This window comes from Sapajus apella, unplaced genomic scaffold (assembly GCF_009761245.1).
Source record: "Sapajus apella isolate SASKATOON/1434 unplaced genomic scaffold, GSC_monkey_1.0 scaffold15, whole genome shotgun sequence".
NCBI classification, from domain to species: domain Eukaryota; kingdom Metazoa; phylum Chordata; class Mammalia; order Primates; family Cebidae; genus Sapajus; species Sapajus apella.
The window spans coordinates 13,701,820-13,723,614 of NW_022436955.1; the positions used below are offsets into that span (position 1 = coordinate 13,701,820).

The following is a 21,795-nucleotide window of genomic DNA, read 5'->3' on the forward strand; positions in this document are numbered from 1 at the left end:
TGCTTAACGAACAGAGGCACCTTGAAAGTTCGATATATTTATACATAAAGCCTAATTTCCTCTGATTCTTGTACATGTACAAAATGATGCTAATTAAAAGAAATATGCTGTTCAATAAAGGAACAGTGTATGATGAGGGAGCCGTCCGTGAATGCTGGAGCCAGAATCTTGTTTAAATTAAGAGGATGTCTGCTAAGTTAAGACACCCCACGGAGATGTATAAGGCCAGAGCTTCCAGCAGTCCATACTGTCTTTATTGAGAGACATATTTATATCTTCCAGACTAGTAATTAATCACTCAGTGGGGTTTTCTTGGGGGGAGTTGTTCACTCACAGAGAATCTTTTTGTACTGCCAGGAACCACAAAGCATGGGCACAATTAAAATGCTGATTCAATTTATTATATTGAAGCATGGAACAGGAATGTTTAAATGATGTTGACAGGGCCAGAATTTCAAACCGCCTTTTTAAAAATAGAAAACAAATGCCTATCCCCTTAAATTAAATTATATTAATAACACGTCTCTTATAAGTTGCTTGGAAGCAAAATAAAGCTCTTGACATTAATTAAAATTTGAAGATGTATCATTTGTTGTTAATGTGCAGTCTTTGTTAGGGGAAATACATTTCAGAGTGATCTATTTGTAAAAATTAAATGGGGAAAATTGCCTATTGAGCACGTCAGTTAATAAGGCTGCTTTTCTTAGGAATGTGGATTTTTAAGTAACTAAAATGTTTTTATACTGCAATAATGGTTTCTATTTTTTGATTCTCTCAAAAATTGTCTCTGTTACTTGAATTTTGATATTTCCACATAGAATTCCATTGTCAGGGGGCTTATAAGCTCTAAAAACCAGGAAAGCCTTCATATATTTTGGGGTGTTGGGTAACATACATTTACAATGAGAATTTCATCTGAAATTGATGTGGTTAGGCACATGGACGTCCTCCAAATACCTCGGCAGGACCAGGAGCCATAGGGCCCCATTAGCAGCCTTTAACTAGCTCTCCTCTAATGAATGCGATGTTCTGTGTTTTGAAATTACACTTTACTGGTTTCACACGAACTAGAAAATTTCATGAGATAATGGGATAGCTGTTGCCTTTTTGTACCCCAGCGACTGAAGGTAATAGAGTCACCTCTGTTGAGGCTATCACATGCAAATAATTTTCTGAAAAGCTATACATCTCCAGGGTCATGGAGGAAAGGCTGTTTTTTTACCCTGGTTTAGGTTTCATTTTCTTTTGGTGATGGCACAAATGCATTTGACTTGGGTTTTCAAAGTTGATATCTAACAGAACTCTTAGACAATGTTAAAAGAATGTGTTCTTCAGTGAATGCAATAAAAAAACCATCAGTGATGCATGTCGTCCATCACCCGCTTCTTACCATCTTTGTGGAGCTTGATAGTCGAACTGTGGCATGGAGACTGACTAACCTCTGTTGGTCTTGAGAATTCAGAGATAGAAGTGTAAATGGAATGGAAGAATGGAGTCATTTGTCTACGTGTGTCTCCCCACTGCTTAAAATGAAAGGAATCATAGTGAAGTCAATATTTATTTTTATGAACATTTATATGGTATGAGTTTTCTTTTGGGAAATGTCCCTGTTTTTGTGGAAAAATTCTTATGACTTAGGTAATAAATAATAATGAATGATTGTTGATGTTATAAGAATTGTTTTTCTCTCCTCCCTTTACTCATTCCCCTGCATCCATTTAATTACCAATTCCTGTGGATTCTACTCTTTGATATCTTAATGTTACACTTCCCTTACCCTTCCTGACCCGAAGGGCCCCCAAACCCCTATCACTGCAAACACTGACTTATTCATATGCTCTGTTAGAGGGCATGAATCACATCTGATTTGAGATGGCCAGGGTCTGGAATATAGTATATGATCAGTATATATTCAATGTATTAATGAAGGTTTCCATATAAATCATTTAATTCAGTCATTCTCAATGGGGCAGAAGAATGGGTGTGTGTGTTATTCCTCCCCACTCACCACCCCAGCATTTGGCAGCATCTGTAGACACTTTTGGCTGTTACAACTGAACTGGGAAGGCAGTGCATGTATATGTGTGTGTGTGTGTGTGTGTGTGTGTGTGTGCACGCGCATGTGTGTGCATGCATGCTGCTGGCATTGTGGTCAGAGGCTGGACCTGCTACTAAGCATTGTACAGGGCACAGAATCACAACAAAGAATTACCTGGTCCCAAATACCAACAGTGCCAAGTTTGGGGAACTCTGCTCTAATTTGATTTCAAAATATCTCTTTTGAGTAGATAAACAGGTAGCAGAAGTTTCTTTACTCTAAATATGAGAAAACACACGAGGAGAGATTAAATGCCTTAATCCAAGTCCACCTAGCCTAAGGTAGTCACAGAACCAGGAATTCAACTCTATGCCCTTGCTTCCAAATCTAGATAATAACTAGACTATTTCAATCAGTAAGATGATCCCTGTGACTTAAAAATAGTATCTGAACAATTACCTTATATTTGAGCCTTAGAAGTCTGTTCTCAATCTACTCAAAAGTAATATACAGGAATTAAGGCAGAAAATATTTTGTATGCTCATTTGAAAGACATCTCCAAGAGAGATTCCTTTAGATCTTGTATAAACTATTTGAATCTGCTAGGCTTACATTTTTCCATAGAGAGTAAATTTCTTTAGTGAAGTGAGTTAATTCATCCGTGATCCCATTGACACTGTTCTGAAAGATTAACATTATTAAATATTTTTGTATTATTAAAACTGAAGGCTGAAATGTCTGAATTGACCATTAGGTATTTGAGCGAATGCCTAATTAATTTTTAACGTAGTACTTATTTACATTCTGGGAACAGTACATGTAGCACAGCTGCTTCAAGTGCATAAATCTGTTTAGCACCTGAGTTATAGATTTGAAAAAAAACTATTGTGTGTCTGTGCCTAGACCACTGTATATTGTCGGGCCATTGCCTTTCTAGAAATAGCAGTAGAGATGGATGAGGGAAGATGCAGATTTGGGTAATTAAATCAGTCAAGGGGAAAAAACAGTTGATTTAAACAAAAAAGAGAGGTCTGGTGTACAAGAATGTTTCCAATATACAAGACTCTGCGGGAGAAACAAAGACATTCAAGACATACTCTCTTTTCTTAAGGAATATTTACATGGTAGGTGACAGGTATGTACATATCAAAACTAATTACTGAAATATGGCAGTGTGAGGGCTGAGTGAATGTCAGTAGCAGGGAACACAAAAGGGGAAAAGTATTTTATATTGGTAAGTTTTTGGCAGGAATTAGCTGACAGGAGATTCAAAATATACATTTAATCCAAATTGGAAAATATAAGTCATGGGCCTTGGTTGAAAAATATTTCATATTAGATTATTCTAGATAAGGTATTTCTTTAAAAATTTTGTTTTATTGATATATCATATTTGTACATATTTATGGGGTACTGTGATTTTTTTTTTAAACTGCATAGTACTGATCAAGTCAGGACTTGATCATTAGGGATTTAGGATGGACATCATCATAAGCATTTATCATTTGTATGTTAAGCACTATTTCTTATTTTTTTAAATAGATAGAGAAACATAACTCTTTTCTGTCCACATCTTCTTTGTGATATTTGGATGCTATTCAAAAAGTAAACATCTTTTTGGAAGGATTTTAATTACTCTTTTTTTTTTTTGACATGGAGTCTTGCTCTTTTGCTGGGCTGGAGTTCAGTGGCATGATCTCGGCTCACTGCAACCTTTGCCTCCGTGTTCACACAATTCTCTTGCCTCAGCCTCCCGATTAGCTGGGATTACAGGCCTGTGCCACTACACCCAGCTAATTTTTTTGTATTTTTAATAGAGACAGAGTTTCACCCTGTTGGCCAGGGTGGTCTCGATCTCCTGACTTCGTGATCCACCCACCTTGGCCTCCCAAAGTGCTGGGATTTCAGGTGTGAGCCACTGCACCCAGCCAGTATTCTTTAATATTCTTTCTGTATTGTCAAGTTCTTATCTTTACAGGCACTGATATTTTCTGGATTCCTTAGGGCTCTATGCAATATCACGACATAATTTTAAGTACTTTTTATATAGAAATTATAAATGTCACTTGAAGTAGAATTTAAAGAATATTTAGAAGAATACATCGCTTCTCGGCCTTTTGGCTAAGATCAAGTGTAGAAGAATACAAAATATCTTTATTTCTATCCTGCCTTTCAATGTCATCCTTGACTTTGCATGTAAACGTGGTTTTTGAAAGTTGGGATGGGTGCTGGCTATTCCAGAATAGCTGAGTCAAAAAATTGAAAAGATAGTCTTAGAGATAGATATAGATATCTTATTTGTTTAGTGGCAGGCTGGAGTGCCGTGGCACAAACCCAGCTGACTGTAGCCTCAACTTCCTGGGCTCAACTGATGTTGCTTCAGCCTCCTAAGCTGGGACTATAAGTGCATGCCACTATGTTCAGCTATTAATTTTTTTTCTTTTGCAGAGAATGAGTCTTACCATGTTGCCAAAGCTGGTCTTGAACTTCTGGGCTCAAGTAGTTCTCCTCTCAGCCTCCCAAAGTGTTGGGATTACAGGCATGAGCCATCTTATCTGGCCTAAAGTTTTCAAAATTATGAAAAAGACTATACAAGTAGAAAATTATACTTGAGTTCACAGTAGAGAGGAAAGCATTTGAAAATTATTCCCATGGGTGCCAGAAGAAATAAAATTGCTAACTGACAGCACTTCTGCTTTATCGTTTAAAATCCAAATTAAGTAAGTATGAGATTGAATCATTTTGGCCAAGAAAAATGGCAATTTCATGGTAAATCTAACAGTGGCTAAATATGCTGGAAATTTAGAAAACACCAATTTAAAAATTAGCAGTGGGGCTGGGTATGGTCGCTCATGCCTATAATCCCAGAAGCATTATGGCTATATTAACAAAACATTATGAATACATTAACACAGATATCACATTCATAAAAAAATGTGTCATACCGCAGAATACCAACATTTGTAAAGGTTAGACTAGAGGCAACCGGTTAGTGTCTGTCTGATTCATAGCTGAGTGCAATGATACTTCATTTAAAAATTATAAATTTGAGAAATCTAAATTTTACTGAAAAAAAACAGGTAAGTTGGTTATTTCATCCCCTAAATCTTGTTAAAATATCTTTCAGTCCAGCTTGTTTAAAGTTCTGCATTTAGCAGGAATGTTTGAACATATTATTCAGAAAAGCAAAATTAAACAGACCTCAAGGTGACATTATTTTACACTAAGATATTATACAAATATTTTTTTAGCTCATGGAATATGACAGCTGAAAGGATTCATTCTAAATTTCAGACAAACATGTCTAAATTGTAAATAATAGAAACTGGTTTCTAGATCACTTGAAATCTTTTATTCAGTTGAATAAAAGATCCCTTTAAATGGGGCCAGTGTTATGCAGGACTGTGAAGTAGGCAATGGTTATTTTCTAGCTGGTTTCAGGCCCTCCGTTTTATATTGTTTAGTGTCTAATTCTGTCAAGATCTACTTTCAGAAGGGAATCAGTCCAGATGTGGTGGCTTATGCCTGTAATCCCAGCACTTTGGAAGACTGAGATGGGAGAATCACTTGAGGCCAGATGTTCAAGACCAGCCTGGGAAACATGGTGAAGCCTTGTTTCTACAAAGAATGTGAAAATAGCCAGGCACGTTGCCATGTGCCTGTAGTTCCAGCTGCTTGGCAGGCTGAGGTGAGAGGATTGCTTGAGCTTCGGAGGTCAAGGCTGCAGTGAATTGAGGTTGTGCCACTGCAGTTCAGCCTGGGTGACAGAGTGAGACTCTGTTTTTTGTTTTTTAAAGGCTGGGTGCAGTGGCTCATGCCTGTAGTTCCATCACTTTGGGAGGCTGAGGTGGGTAGATTATCTGAGGTCAGGAGTTCGAGACCAGCTGGCCAACATAGTGAAACCCAGCTCTACTAAAAATAGAAAAGTTGGCCAGCCATGATCATCACACCACTGTATTCCAGCCTGGGCAACAGAGTAAGACTCTTGTCTCAAAAAACAAACAAACAAACAAATAAAAAAACAAAGAAAAAAGAAAAGAGGATTAGATAAATTCATTCATGCAGAGTAGTATGTCTGAGGTTTACTTTTTGACTGTTTTCGGAAGAGGCTGGTGAAGGCACTAGAAGGTCATGTCATGACTTCACAGAAGGTGAAGGTGCCCTGACTGCTTGGTATTGGGAAAGGTAGGAAGATGGGGTGGGGCATGACATCTACGAAACTACCGTGAGAAGATGCACAGAGTATACCCTGTCATATGATGTAATCAGCACTGATCATGACAGCTATGGCCTGGATGCAAGGGTTGATGTCTGTAATCCCAGGACTTTGGGAGGCCGAGGCCAGAGGACTTTTTGAGTACAGGAATTTGAGACCAGCCTGGGGAATGTAGTGAGATCCCATCTGTATAAGAAAATAATAATAATGACAGGTATAATTATTATAAAGAGGAAGAGGGATTCAGCCTATGGCCCCCAAAATAAGAAGAATAGATGAGTGGAAGATTTCAGGGATGCAGATTCCAGTTGGATGGAAGGAAAAACAGCATTCTAGTAGAGCTTTCTAAAAATGAAATGGGCAGACCCAGGAGAGGACTTTCTAATCTTTGGCGTGGTTGTATGTAATTCAGACCTGTCACTCTCAAATCAGGTACACATCAGAAAATCTGGGTGGGAGGCTTGCTAAAAATACTCCAGTGGGCCAGGTGTGGTGGCTCATGCCTGTAATCCCAGCACTTTGAGAGGCCGAGGTGAGCGGATCACCAGAGGTCAGGAGTTAGAGACCAGCCTGGCCAACATGGTGAAACCCTGTCTCTACTAAAAATACAAAAATTAGCTGGGCATGGTGATGGGTGCCTGTAATCCCAGCTACTTGGGAGGCTGAGACAGGAGAATTGCTTGAGCCCGGGAGGCGGAGGTTGCAGTGAGCCAAGATTGTGCCACTGTACTGCAGCCTGGAGAACAAAGAGCAAAACTCCTTCTTTAAAAAAAAAAGAAAAAAAAATCCAGTGGTTTTGACTTAGCAGGTCTGGTTGTGGCTCAGAGTCTGTATTTTTATCAGCATCTGGGTTCTGGGTTATTCTGAGGCAGCTGGTCTATGAACCAGTATTTGGAAATCACTGGTCCATATGACCACCTGATAAGAACATTATGAAGGGAAGGGAGGTGTTGGGCAGAAGACTGGGGAAATATTCAATTTCATTTCATTAAGCGTATTCTTAGAATGTTTTTGGAACGTGTGATTCCTACCCTGTCTTCCCAAACATTTTAATAGGAACGTTTTCAAACACACAAAAAGTTTAAAAATTTTTACGGTGAACACCTACATACCTACCACCTAGATTCTCTTACTAACATTGTACTATACTTGTTTTGTCACATTTGTATTGAGATGAGGTTTATGTACAATGAAATGTACAAACTTGAACATAGCATTTCTGTGATTAGGAAGGATCAAAATGTGCATTGGAGCCAAGGGGGTTGGGTGTGTATTGATGAGTAAGTAACAAGATCAATGCTGGAAAGTTGAGAGAGGTGAGAGGATGTGCAAGGCATGAATCAAATTGAGCTACTGAGGAGGACATTTGAGATGGAGAGAGAGTCTATGCTTATTATTATGAATTCTGTATTTGTGAAATTGCCTATTTGCAAACATTTCCTTTTTGCAACCACATCAAAGATTGGAAAGTCCTCTCCTGGGTTGGCCCATTGCATTTTTGGAAAGTTCTGTTAGAATGTTGTTTTTCCCCCCATCCAACTGGAATCTGCATCCCATTGCATTTTTGGAAAGTTCTGTTAGAATGTTTATTTCCCCCCCATCCAACAAGAATCTGCATCCCTGAGATCCCCTAAATCAATACTCATGGTGCCTTTGCAGTCATTTGCGGACATGCGCAGAGTGATGAAAAATTTGTTGATAAAAATACAGATTCTGAGCCCCATCCAGACCTACTAAGTTAGAAACACTGGAGTATTTTTATCTAGTCTCCCACCCGGGTTGTCTGATGTGTACCCAGTTTGGGAGTGACAGATATGAATTACATACAACCGTGTCAAAGATTGGAGAGTCCTCTTCTTGGTCTGCCCATTTCATTTTTCGAAAGTTCGATTAGAATGTTTTTCCTCCCATCCCACTAGAAACTGCATCCCTGAGAACTCTCAAATCAGTACTCATGGTGCCTTTGCAGTCTCGTTTGTGAACAAGCGTAGAGTGATGAAGAATTTGAGTTACCTGACATGCGTGTTCCCAGATGATGTTGAATAGGGTAATGCTCTGTCTTCTTGTTTCAGCTCTTGTATATAAGTGTTTTTAAATTTGTAGTTTGCTTAGTGCCATATTTTCCACATTTTTGTGTTATTTGTTAGTGATTTTGCTATTTAAAATGCCTCCCTCTTCCGAAGCTTGGTGTTGAAGTTTTGTCCATTATTCCTAAGCAGAAGGCTGTAAAGTGCTTTACAGAGAAAATATGTGTGTTAGATAAGCTTCGTTCAGGTCAGAGTTAAAGTGCTTTAGTTGTGAGTTCAATGTTAATGAATCAACAATATATTAAATAAGGTGTCTTTAAACAAATGCATAAAACAAGGTTATGTCTTGATTGATAGAAATGTTGTGATCGAGGTTTGCAGGAACCCAAATATGTATTTCTCCTAGGATCCATGGTTCCCTAATTCAGTGTTCCCTAACTCAGTGTTTCAGTTATGTTCAGTAGAACGTAACTACCAAGAATAGACTGTATACCATGGGTGGGTCAAAGCAATTGTTTGGACACTTCAGTGTTTCTCATCTTTGAAGCTCCAATACTTGGAATTTTCTTAGGTGCAAATGTATTTTCAAGAGCAGACTAGCAAATCCTAGGCTTTAGAGTGTGACGTTTTTGTGGAATAATTATTCTACTTGTATGGGAAGTTGGCAAGCTAAACATTCCATTTATTTAAACATCCTGCTAAACTAATAATTTTGGGATTATGTTCTTTGATTTCATAGGTATTTGTTGTGTGAAATGTACTTCATTTCCCTTAAATATAATCCTAGTAGAAGAATGGTTTGCATATCCAATCATATCACCTTTTTACTGTGCATTATATAGAGATTGGTTTGTTTTCATACCTTTGAAGATTTTTTCTTGTCAAGAGCCTGCTGACTCTCTGGGCTGGAATTAGAACTGGGTATGAGAAGGGGATAAATGATAGTTGTGGAACCAGAGAGGTAAATATGTTAGGGAACCTCAGACCTGGACCCACCTACAGGTGTGTGAGGCCTGAAAGGTGAAGCTGAGCATAGTGGGGAACAAGCAGCTGAGAGTATGGATGAAGGTCAACATCAAGTTTAGCAATGGACTCCACATGTTGAGACATTGATTACCACCTGCAGAGGTCTATCCTATAGACCTTGACTCAAAGACGGATGAATAAATGCACTCCCACACCTATTTCAGTGATTCAAGTGGGCTAGGGATGGTCGTTAGCTGCTTTCGGAGGGCGATATGCAGGCAGTCGACCAAGACTCCCTCTCCATTGTCACATTTGTTCAGTATGAATTTGATAACAGAGTTTCTAAGTCAACATGCTTGTGGATAATTAACATGGTTAAAAGAGTGGTTTTACGAATGATAAAAGCTGTAGGTTCCGGGGTCCAGAGTAAACACCATTAATGGGTAATTCCCCTTTGACCTCCCCCTGAGAGGGCCATCCAGCACAAAGTTCACATGAGTGACCAGAGTAGAGACAAAGGGATGTGGGGTAAACAGATTAAACTGGGACAGCCTTTATCATCCCTATCTTTTCCCTAGCGTGATGGACTGGCTGCCTTCAGGCTGTCCCATTAAAACCTTTCAGCCTTCCAAAAGGTTTGAGACTAATCTATAACTTTCCCTAATATTTCCCTAGTATTTTGCCAGCCACCCTGAGTGAATCTCAACAACATCTTTTACTATAGGCTCCCTCTGCTTGGGCCTGGGACCTAAGCATAGCAGGTCAGAGCTGGACTTTCCTAGATATTTTTATCATTTTGATATTAGTAACCAAATATTTTATTATGCATCTGTTGTATATGAGATATAAAATACAGACATTACAGACCTTACTTTGAAGGATGGACAATCTGTTTGTGGAAGAAAAGACAAGTTACACATAGAAAATTGTAGATAACACAATAATAGGTAGATGAATATTCTATTGTAACCCAAGGTCCCCAAGTTTCTGGGTAGGTACCCTGAAAAAGCACCCACTTGTAACGGTTGCAGCTTGAGTTGTTTCAAAAAGTTCCAGAGTAAAGCTCAGCCCTAGATAACAAAAACTGTTTGAGTCCAGAGATGCTTGAGTTGGAGATGAGCCTTGGTGAACTTTCCTCATTACCATACTAAAAACTCCATGCAGGGAGAAGCTTACCTTCAATTTCCTATGCAGGTGACATATGGAGAAGCATGATCAGCCACTTCACCTGCTCTGTCTTTACGCCACCTCTGCATACAATGGCTCAGCTAACCAGCCTGTTTTCACCATTGTTTGGGAGGTACTGCTTTGGGAAACTACCCCAGCCGTCCTCCTTACTTGTTGCAGGTAATAAAATCCCCTTGTTAAATCCTCCTTGGCTGTGGTCTTCGGAGTGTCACCCACTGTGTGGGTAATAATATTATCTAAAATTCAATATGTAAATACTGGGGAAAGGAAGTATCAAAGCAGGGAGACTCCATAATCTCATCTTGCTAAATGTAGAGCCAGTTTCACAAAGGTTTATCTTTTATCTGAAAAATAGAGAATGTAAGCTCTAAAAGTTTCATAAAGTTAATCTAAAAATACTTTTTTTTTTAAAATTTTTTGAGATGTCTTGCTTTGTCGCTCAGACTAGAGTGCAGTGGTGTGATCTTGGCTCACTACAACCTCTGACTCCTGGGTTCAAGTGATTCTCCCACCTCAGCCTCCCAAGTACCTGGGATTATAGGCACCCACCACCGTGTCCAGCTACTATATATATATATGTTTTAGTAGAGTTGGAGTTTCACCATGTTGGTCAGTCTGGCCTCAAACCCCTGATCTCAGGTGATCTGCCTGCCTTGGCTTCCCAAACTGTTGGGATTGCAGGCGTAAGCCAATGCGCCCAGCCAAATACTTCTATATCTTAAGACTTTGTATGTCCCATAAGAAAAAATTTACTGATCCCGTGCAAAAAAAAATCAGGTAAAAAGTAAATCCGCTTCCAAGTCAGAAGGGCTTACTGAATACCCATCCTTTGTCAAGTAATGTAGAGGAGGATAAAGGTAACATTAATATAATATTAAGACTAGGTCTCTTTCCTTAATGTCTACACTCAAATAAGGGAGACAAAATTATGAGGAAACATCAAACATAAAATTTAAGTTGCCCAATATGAGGGTTACAATTTTATGATTTTAAATGAAATAAGTGATGTTACTTTAAATTCTGACTTTCTTCCTCTAAATACAATGTCTCTTTTTTTCTCTGCTTGTCTTAAATATCTTTTTTTCAGCAGTTTGACTATACAATATATTGGTGTTTTTAATTTTTGTTTTCCTTTTGAAAAAATCTTGCTTATGATTCTCTGGGATTCTTGGATCTGTGGCTTGTTGTTTTTTATTAACTTTGGAAAATTCTTGTCCATTATCTCTTTAAATACTTCTGTTGTTCTCTCTCCGTTTTGAACTTCAGTTACACATATGTTAGGCCATTTGATTTGCCCCATAACTCTACTTTTTAAAAAAAATTTATTATTTTTTCTTTATATGTTTTAGTTTGAAACTTTCTGTCAATCTATCTTTACATTCACTGTGTCCTGTCTGCTAATGAGCCTATCAAATGAATTTTTCATTTCTAGTAATGTTTTCATTTCTAATATTTCCACTGGACTCTTTTATAGTTTCTATCTCTCTGCTTAAATTTCCTATCTATTCATACATGTTGTCTTTTTCACTAGGTCATTTAACATAGTAATCATGGCTATTTTAAAGTCTCTGTTCAGTAGTTTCAGCATCAAAGTCATCTCTGTCCTTGTTCCTTTTGGTCGATCATTGTACAATAGCATGTTTTGTCTTGCTTTTTTATGTGTCCTGTACTTTTCTGTTGAATGCTGGACATTGTGTGGAGAAGAACTGAAGAGACTGAGTTGACTAGTATTTTTGCCTGGCATGGGCTTGCTGCTTTCATGTAAACAGTGTGGAGTTTGAATCCATGTACTCAAGGGTTGAGTTGGGTTTGCATTTTTTTTGTTGCTATGGTTACCTTCAGTTCATCACAGGCTTCAAATCCCTCAGTGATGGCCGCCATTCCTTTGAACTTAGAGTGGGATCTGGAGGACTGGATGACTTTTTCAGTGTTCCCAGTCTACCATGCTTGCCTGAAACACAGCCCGTCTCTCTTCACATTCTTGCCCTTCCCAGTGTTAAACTGCTGTTGCTTCTTAATTGGTATTGGGCTTGGGTGGGGGCAGAGGGGACTCCCTCTTGTAATGGTCCAGCCTCAGTCTTAGGCAGGCCTAGTCTGCCTGGGCCTTGGAACTGAGGTTTTCTCAGCACTCCTGCATCTCCTCTCTATGTCAGCTGGATTCTGCCTTGTATCTGTGATTGGTCTTAGGTGGGAGAGAAATTTTTGTCTCTCTCCTAGCAGTAGCTGACCTGTGTCTGGCATTATTGCAGAGTCCTGGGCCCAAGATTTCCTGCACAACTCCAGAGACAAGGGTGTCTGCTTGAAAGGGTCTTCATCAGTGCCTGTATGAAGTATGCATCAGCAGCATACGTGTCCCTGAAGGATGGCTCTCTCAGATTTCCTGCTCTGGTCCCTGTCTTTGTCCTCAGTATGCATACCCAGGGGAGGCTTGTGAAACTGAGATTGAAACTGAGATTGTGAGTGAAACTTCCCCTATGTCTGGGGCTCCTAGCTTGAGCATGTTCCAAATTTACACACACCAGCGCACTCTTGCCCTTTAAGAATTCATTAAAATTTTGACTGATTTTTTTTCTTACCTACTTGAATGGTGACTACCTCTGTCTCCCTTGCTCTGCAAAAAGCTAGCTAGCTGTGTGTCCAGTCTCTCTTTGGAAAGCTTCTCCCTCTTTGGAATTCAGCTTACTTGGCTGCGTTATGACTTCAGTCCTTTGATGGGCTCAAGAATAGTTTTGTAGATTGTCTGACTCTTTTGTGGTTGTCAGAGTGGGAGCAATATTCTTTTCATGGCAGTCATCATCCTATATAGCAATGGAACTCTGAAGTTTTTAGTTAATGTGTGTGTGTTTGTATTACCATGCTAATCAAAATGAAATCTTAGGATCAACTAGAAAGCATTAAAAAAAACATTTTTTTATCCTTAGTATCTGTAAGGTAGTTGAAATAGTTGAACCAATATTAAGTGTTAACTTTTAACTTCCCTGGAGTTATTTCTGAATCCAGAGTCCCAATATCTTAAAATTCAAACCCACCCCATCCCTCTTCCATCCTCTCTCCTCTAAAGGAATCAAATGGGAGGATTGAGGCTGAATGTCTCTCATTGCAAATTGGGCAAAGGCTCTAGAAGCTGGATAAGCATTGTAGAGGTTCAGGGGGGCTCTAGCAGCAACTATAGCAGCAGCTGTGTGTGGGAGGAGGCTATCTGGAATTAAGGAACAAAGCAAGAGAAAAGGAGGAGGGACTATTTAAAAGTAGTGCCTACATCATTACAGATCAAAGTTAGGTTAGATCTTTATCAGGATCCTATTTGTGTATGTGTGTGTTTTTGACTTTTTTTCTTTTTTAATTGTACTTTAGGTTCTGGGGTACATGTGCAGATCATGTATGGATTGTTGCATAGGTACATACATGACGATGTGGTTTGCTTATCCTGTCACCTATATTTGGCATTTCTCCCCATGTTATCCCTCCCCAACCCCTGCTGTCCCTCCCCTAGACCCCCTCAACAGACCCCAGTGTGTGATGCTCCCCTGCCTGTGTCCATGTGTTCTCATTGTTCAACACACACCTATGAGTGAGAACATGTGGTGTTTGATTTTCTGCTCTTGTGTCAGTTTGCTGAGAATGATGGTTTCCAGATTCATCCATGTCCCTACAAAGTACACGAACTCATTGTTTTTTATGGCTGCATAGTATTCTATGGTGTATATGTGCCACATTTTCCTTGTCCAGTCTATCATCGATGGGCATCTGGGTTGGTTCCAGGTCTTTGCTATTGTAAACAGTGCGACAGTGAACATACGTGTGCATGTGTTTTTATAATAGAACAATTTATAATCCTTTGGATATATACCCAGTAGTGGGATTGCGGGGTCAAATGGAATTTCTATTTCTAGGTCCTTGAGGAATCCCCACACTGTCTTCCATAATGGTTGAACTAATTTACACTCCCACCAACAGCATAAAAGTGTTCCTATTTCTCCACATCCTTTCCAGAATCTGTTGTCTCCAAATTTTTTAATGATTGCCATTATAACTGGCATGAGATAGTATCTCAGTGTGGTTTTGATTTGCATTTCTGTAATGACCAGTGATGATGAGCATTTTTTCATGTTTCTTGGCCTCATATATGTCTTCTTTTGAAAAGTGTCTGTTCATATCCTTCTCCTACTTTTGAATGGATTTGTTTGTTTTAGTTCTTTGTAGATTCTGGATATTAGTCTTTTGTCATATGTGTAGATTGCAAAAATTTTATTCCATTCTGTTGGTTGCCTGTTCACTCTAATGATTGTTTCTTTTGCTGTACAAAAGCTCTGGAGTTTAATTAGATCCCATTTGTCTATTTTGGCTTTTGTTTCCAGTGCTTTTGGTGTTTTAGTCATGAAGTCCTTGCCTATGCCTATGTCCTGAATGGTTTTGCCTAGGTTTTCTTCTAGGGTTTTTATGGTGTTAGGTCTTATGATTACGTCTTTAATCCACCTGGAGTTAATTTTAGCATAAGGTGAAAAGAAGGAGTCCAGTTTCTGTTTTCTGTACATGGCTAGCCTGTTATACCAACACCATTTATTAAATAGGGAGTCCTTTACCCATTGCTTGTTTTTGTCAGATTTGTCAAAGATCAGATGGTTGTAGATGTGTGGCATTGCTTTCAAGGCTTCTGTTCTGTTCCATTGGTCTGTATCTCTGTTTGGTACCAGTACCATGCTGTTCTGATTACTGTAGCCTTGTAGTATAGTTTGAAGTCATGTAGTATGATGCCTCTAGCTTTGCTCTTTTTGCTTAGGATTGTCTTGGCTATGTGGACTCTCTTTTTGTTCCATATGAAGTGTAAGGTAGTTTTTTTCCAGTTCTGTGAAGAGGGTCATTGGTAGCTTGATGGAGATAACATTGAATTTATAAATTACTTTGGGCAGTATGGCCATTTTCATGATATTGATTCTTCCTAACCATGAGCATGGAATGTTTTTCCATCTGTTTGTGTCCTCTCTTATTTCCTTGAGCGGTGGTTTTAGTTATATTTGAAGAAGTCCTTTATAACTTTTGTTATTTGTATTCCTAGGTATTTTATTCTGTTTGTAGAAATTGTGAGTGGGAGTTCACTCTTGATTTGGCTCTTTTTTAGTCAGTTATTGGTGTATAGGAATACTTGTAATTTCTACACATTGATTTCATATCCTGAGACTTTGTCGAAGTTGCTTATCAGTTTAAGGAGATTTTGGACTGAGAGGATGGGGTCTTCTAAATATACAATCATGTCGTCTGCAAATAGAGACAATTTGACTTCCTCTTTTCCTAATTGAATGCCCTTTATTTCTTTTTCTTGCCTGATTGCTCTGGCTAGAACTTCCAATACTATACTGAATAGACCAATAATACTGAATAGGAGTGGTGATAGAGGGCATCTTTGTCTAGTGCTAGATTTCAAAGGGAATGTTTCCAGTTTTTGCCCATTCAGTATGATATTGGCTGTGGGTTTGTTATAAATAACTTTTATTATTTTGAGATACGTTCCATTGATACCTAGTTTATTCAGAGTTTTTAGCATAAAGACTGTTGACTTTTGTGGAAGGCTTTTTCTGCATCTATTGAGATAATCATGTGGTTTTTGTCTTTGGGTCTGTTTATGTGTTGGATTACATTTATAGACTTGGGTATGTTAAACCTGACTTGCATCCCTGGGACGAAGCCTACTTGATCGTGATGGATAAGCTTTTTGATGTGCTGTTGCAATCAGTTTGCCAGCATTTTATTGCAGATTTTTGCATCTATGTTCATCATAGATACTGGCCTGAAGTTCTCCTTTTTTGTTGTTGAGTCTCTGCTGGATTTTGGTATCAGGATGATGTTGGTCTCATAAAATGATTTGGGAAGGATTCCATCTTTTTGTTTTACTTGGAATAGTTTCAGAAGGAGTGATACCAGCTCCTCTTTGTACATCTGGTAGAATTTGTCTGTGAACCCATGTGGACCTGGGCTTTTTTTTTTTTTTGGTAGGCTATTAATTGTGGCTTCAAGTTCAGACCTTATTATTGGTCTATTCAGGGTTTCAACTTCTTCCTGGTTTAGGCTTGGGAGGGTACAAGTGTCCAGGAATTTATCCATTTATTTCAGGTTTACTGGTTTACGTGCAGAGTCATTTGTAGTAATCTCTGATGGTAGTTTGTGTTTCTGTGGAATTGATGGTGATATCCCCTTTATCATTTTTTATTGCATCTATTTGATTCTTCTCTCTTTTCTTTTTTATTAATCTGGCTAGCAGTCTTTTCAAAAGACCAGCTCCTGGAGTTATTGATTTTTTGAAGGGATTTTTATGTCTCTATCTCCTTCATTTCTGCTCTGATCTTAGTTATTTCTTGTCTTCTGCTAGCTTTTGAGTTGTTTTGATATTGCTCCTCTAGCTCTTTCAATGATAGGGTGTTGATTTTAGATCTTTCCTTCCTTCTCATGTGGGCATTTATTGCTATAAATTTTCCTCTAGACACTGCTTTGAATGTGTTCCAGAAATTCTGGTACATTGTGTCTTCGTTCTCATTAGTTTCAAAGAAATCTTTATTTCTGCCTTCATTTCATTGTTTATCCAGTTGACATTCAAGAGCCAGTTGTTCAGTTTCCATGAAGTTATGTGGTTCTGAGTTAGTTTCTTAATCCTGAGTTCTAATTTGATTGCACTGTGGTCTGAGAGATGGTTTGTTATGATTTCCATTATTTTGCATTTGCTGAGGAGTGAATGACTTCCAATTATGTGGTCAATTTTAGAGTAGGTATGATGTGGTGCTGAGAAGAATGTATATTCTGTGGATTTGGGGTGGAAAGTTCTGTAGATGTTTATTAGGTTTGCTTGGTCTGGATCTGAGTTCAAGTCATGGACAGCCTTGTTAATTTTCTGTCTCGTTGATCTGTAATATTGATAGTGGAGTGTTAAAGCCTCCCACTATTATTGTGTGGGAGTCTAAGTATCTTTGTAGGTTGTTAAGAACTTGCTTTATGTACTTGGGTGCTCCTGTATTGGGTGCGTATATATTTAGGATCGTAGTTCTTCTTGATGCATTGATCCTTTTACTATTATGTAATGCCCTTCTTTGTCTCTTTTGATCTTTGTTGGTTTAAAGTCTATTTAATCAGAGACTAGGATTGCAACTCCTGCCTTTTTTGCTCTCCATTTGCTTGGTAAATCTTCCTCCATCCCTTTATTTTGAGCCTATGTGTGTTCCTGCACATGAGTTGGGTCTCTTAATACAGCATACCAGTAGGTCTTGACTTTTTATCCAGTTTGCCAGTCTGTGTCTTTTGATTGGGGCATTTAGGCCATTTATATTTAAGGTTAATATTGGTATGTGTGAATTTGATCCTGCCATTTTGTTACTGGTTGGTTGTTGTGCTTGTTGGTTAACACAGTTTCTTCATTGTGTCTATGGTCTTTTCCATTTGGTACATTTTTGGAGGGGCTGGTACTGGTTGTTCCTTTCTATGTTTACTGCTTCTTTCAGGAGCTCTTGTAAGGCAGGCCTGGTGGTGACAAAATCTCTCAGCAATTGCTTGTCTGTAAAGGATTTTCCTTCTCCTTCACTTGTGAAGTTTAGTTTGACTGGATATGAATTCTAGCTTGAAAGTTCTTTTCTTTAAGGATGTTGAATATTGGCCCCCACTCTCTTCTGGCTTGTAGGTTTCTGTGGAGAGATCTGCTGTGAGTCTGATGGGCTTCCTTTTGTGGGTAACCCGACTTTTCTCTCTTGCTGCCCTTAGATTTTTTTTCTTCCTGTCAACCCTGATGAATCTGAGGATTATGTGCCTTGGGGTTGTTCTTCTTGAGGAATATCTTTGTGGTGTTCTCTGTATTTCCTGGATTTGAATGTTGGCCTGCCTTGCTAGGTTGGGGAAATTCTCCTGGATAATATCCTGAAGAGTGTTTTCCAGCTTGGATTCATTCTCTCTGTCACATTCAGGTACACCTATCATATGCAGATTAGGTCTTTTCACATAATCCCATATTTCTTGGGGGCTTTGTTCATTTCTTTTCACTCTGTTTTCTGTAATCTTGCCTTCATGCTTTATTTCATTGAGTTGATCTTCAATCTCTGGTGTCATTTCTACTGCTTGGTCAATTCGGCTCTTGAAACTTGTGTATGCTTCATGAAGTTCTCGTGCTGTGTTGTTCACCTCCATCAAGTTGTTTATATTCTTCTTTAAGCTATTTATTCTAGTTAGCATCTCATCTAACCTTTTTTGTAGGTTCTCAGTTTCTTTGCATTGGTTTTGTACATGTTCTTTTAGCTCTGAGAATTTTATTATTACCCACCTTTTGAAGCTTGTTTCTGTCTGTTCATCAAATTCATCCTCCATCCATCTTTGATCCCTAGCTGGTGAGGAGCTGTCATCCCTTGAAGGAGGAGAGGCGTTCTGGTTTTTGGTGTTTTCATCTTTTTGTGCTGGTTTCTTCCCATCTTTGTGGATTTATCTACCTGTGGTCTTTGTATTTGGTGACTTTTGGATGACATCTCTGAGTGGGTGTCCTTTTTGTTGATGTTGAAGCTATTTCCTTCTGCTTCTTAGTTTTCCTGCTAACAGTCAGGCCCCTCTGCTGCAGGACTGCTGGAGGTCCACTCCAGACCCCGCTCGCCTGGGGATCACCCACGGGGGGCTGCAGAACAGTGAGGGGTGCCTCTGGTTTCTTCCTCTGCTATCCTTGTCCCAGAAGTGTACCCGCCAGATGTCGGCCTGAGCTCTCCTTTATGAGGTGTCTCTTTGGGTACATGGGGGTTGGGGAGTTGCTTGAGGAGACAGTCTGTCCATTATAGGAGCTCAAGTGCTTTGCTGGGAGCTCTGTTCTTCAGTGCAGAGCTGCTGGGCAGGTACTTTTAAGTCTGCTGCCGCTGAACTCATAACCGCCTCTTTTCCCAGGTACTCGGTCCTAGGAAGATTGGCTTTATTTATAAGCTCCTGTCATGCTGCTGCCTTTTTTCATAGATGCCATGCCTTGCACGGAGTAGTCTAGTCACAGTCTGCCAGCAGAGGTGTTGCTGAGCTGCCCCAGGCTCTGCCCAGCTGCTTTGTGAACTGCCTCGGTAGTGGCAAACTGTCTGGGTAGTGGTGGACACCCTTCCCCCCACTGAGCTGGACGGTCCTGGGTCCAGCTGTGCTTGCTGCGAAACTCTCAATCCAAACCGTTTCAGATTACTTGTTTTGTGGGAATGTTACCTGCTGAGCCAGATCACCTGGCTCCCTGTCTCAACCCCCTCCCTTTCAGTTGAGTGGGCAGCTCTGTCTCCTAGGCTTTCCAGGCATCAGTTGAAACAGCTGCCCAGACTTGGGAGTTTCTGTGTGCTAATCTGGCACCAGCTGAAACCACCACGCTGAAAACTCATGGCGTTTTTCGGTCCAGGAACCTCCTGGTCTGTGGGCAATGAAAACTTGTTTGGAAATGGGGTGAGCCCTCACCCTGTGCACTGTTCCAGCTGGGAAGTGCACTATGGAGCTGTTCCTATTCGGCCATCTTGGATCCTTCTCCTTTCTTGACATTTCCTTGACTGACTCACCCACAAGGAATGATGCATGCCAGTGTTTGAGATGTTTACACATCCATATTTGGATTTTTAAAAGGAACTAAATTACACCAACTTTCAACTATAGCATAAAATATAATGCCTCTCTTCCTATATATTATAATGCTGTTATTTTCCCCTCTGCTTTTCATTTTAGTTATAATCTCTTTAGAAAGTTGACCACTCTGTTTTTATTCCCTCCGTAATTTTCACAGCAACTAGGTGCTGGTATTTGCTGTTTGTAAAAAGGTTCCCCAGTATTACATAAGCACAGAGAAATGGTGAGCATTTGCTCCTGTGGTTCTCCCCTTTCTGTAAAAGGGACAAATGTGCCTGGAGGACAAAGCTTTGATGTCATCACCATGTAAATGGTGGCAGAATTCTATAATGGTGGCAGAATTCTATAACAGGAAGAACTCTTTAGCTACATTATAAATTAAAGTTTTGTTTATTCTTATGGTGTGGTAAATTATAATTTGTTGTCTTTGACCCACACAAACCAACTTGTCTTGATTATAGTGCCTGGGTATCAAAGGATGACTAAGCTTTATTTCCCTCTCTGAAATGAAAGACCTGTAAAACAATGTTAAAAAAAAACTCATTCATAGCCACCAATAGCTTTAATTAATTAAAGGTAGAGGATTTTAGTTACACAAAATATACGCACAACTTTGACATCAAAAAGTACACGTGCATTTTTAATGGATTTGTTAATTGTCTTTGATGTTGGATCACCAATGTATACAGCTGGTAGGGTCAAATAATTTGGGAAAATAAATATTCTTTCTAACTATCAACACAGAGTTCTGAGCTGTTCCCTGAAGAGCTGTCACTGACAGAGGAAAATACAGCCATGCGAAGAAAACTCTTTCCTTCCCTACATGGACTTAAAACATCTGATTTGGTAGCTTCTCTAAGACACAGTTTCAGTCCTTCTCTTTCATGTATGCACTCTTTTCTCCAGTATCACACAAGTTCTTTGACCTGGAGGTTTTCTGAATAGACACATGGAAAAGAACAACAAGATAAAATTATGATACAGCAAAATAAGCACTTTCAAACCAGAGTTTTGCCATGTATATTGAAACAATTATAAGGAACTGTATTAGTCTGTTCTTGTTTAACTACAAAGGAATACCTGAGGCTGGGTAATTTATAAATAAAATAGGTTTAATTGGCTCACAGTTCTGCAGGCTGTGCCACAAGCACGGTGCTGGCATCTGCTGGGCTTCTGGGGAGGCCCCAGGAGACTTACAGTCATGGTGAAGGTGAAGAGAGAGCTGGAACTTCACATGGCTGGAGCAGAAGGAAGAGGGCCTCTTCAAGCTGGTAGGTCTCATCCTGGGGTTATCTTTATTTTAGAAGATGTTTTTATTCTTCAATGTGAACCACATGTATTGAATAAAAAACAAAACAGAGTTAATACCTATGATATTTGAACACACTGGATGAGAAGAAAGTTGAAAATGAGCTCTGCCATGTAAATATAATTTAAGTGCTACACACTTTTAAACAACCAGATCTCTTGAGAACTTACTCACTATCAGGAGGACTATACTGAGGGGGATGGTGCTAAACCATTCATGAGAAATCCCATGTTCCAAACACCTGTTGATATGGTTTGGATTTGTGTCTCTGCCTAAATATCATGTCAAATTGTAATCCCCAATGTTCCCATGTTCCAAACACCTGCTGATATGGTTTAGGTTTGTCTGTTTGCCCAAATATCATGTCAAATTGTAATCCCCAATGCGGGAGGTGGGGCCTGGTGGAAGGTGAATGGATCGTGGAGGCGGGTTCCCACCTTGGTGCTGTTCTCATGAT

At 39.3% G+C, this 21,795-nt stretch overlaps 1 long non-coding RNA gene and 1 pseudogene across 1 annotated transcript; both read left to right on the forward strand.

Annotated features, from left to right (window-relative positions):
• The first annotated feature begins 632 nt into the window (after positions 1-632).
• LOC116555594 lies at positions 633-16,824 on the forward strand. Its single transcript, XR_004270594.1, has 3 exons — positions 633-644; positions 12,205-12,210; positions 16,692-16,824. It is a non-coding gene; the product is annotated as an uncharacterized LOC116555594 (long non-coding RNA).
• On the forward strand, positions 4,140-4,294 carry LOC116555867 (annotated as a pseudogene).
• Positions 16,825-21,795: the final 4,971 nt, after the last annotated feature.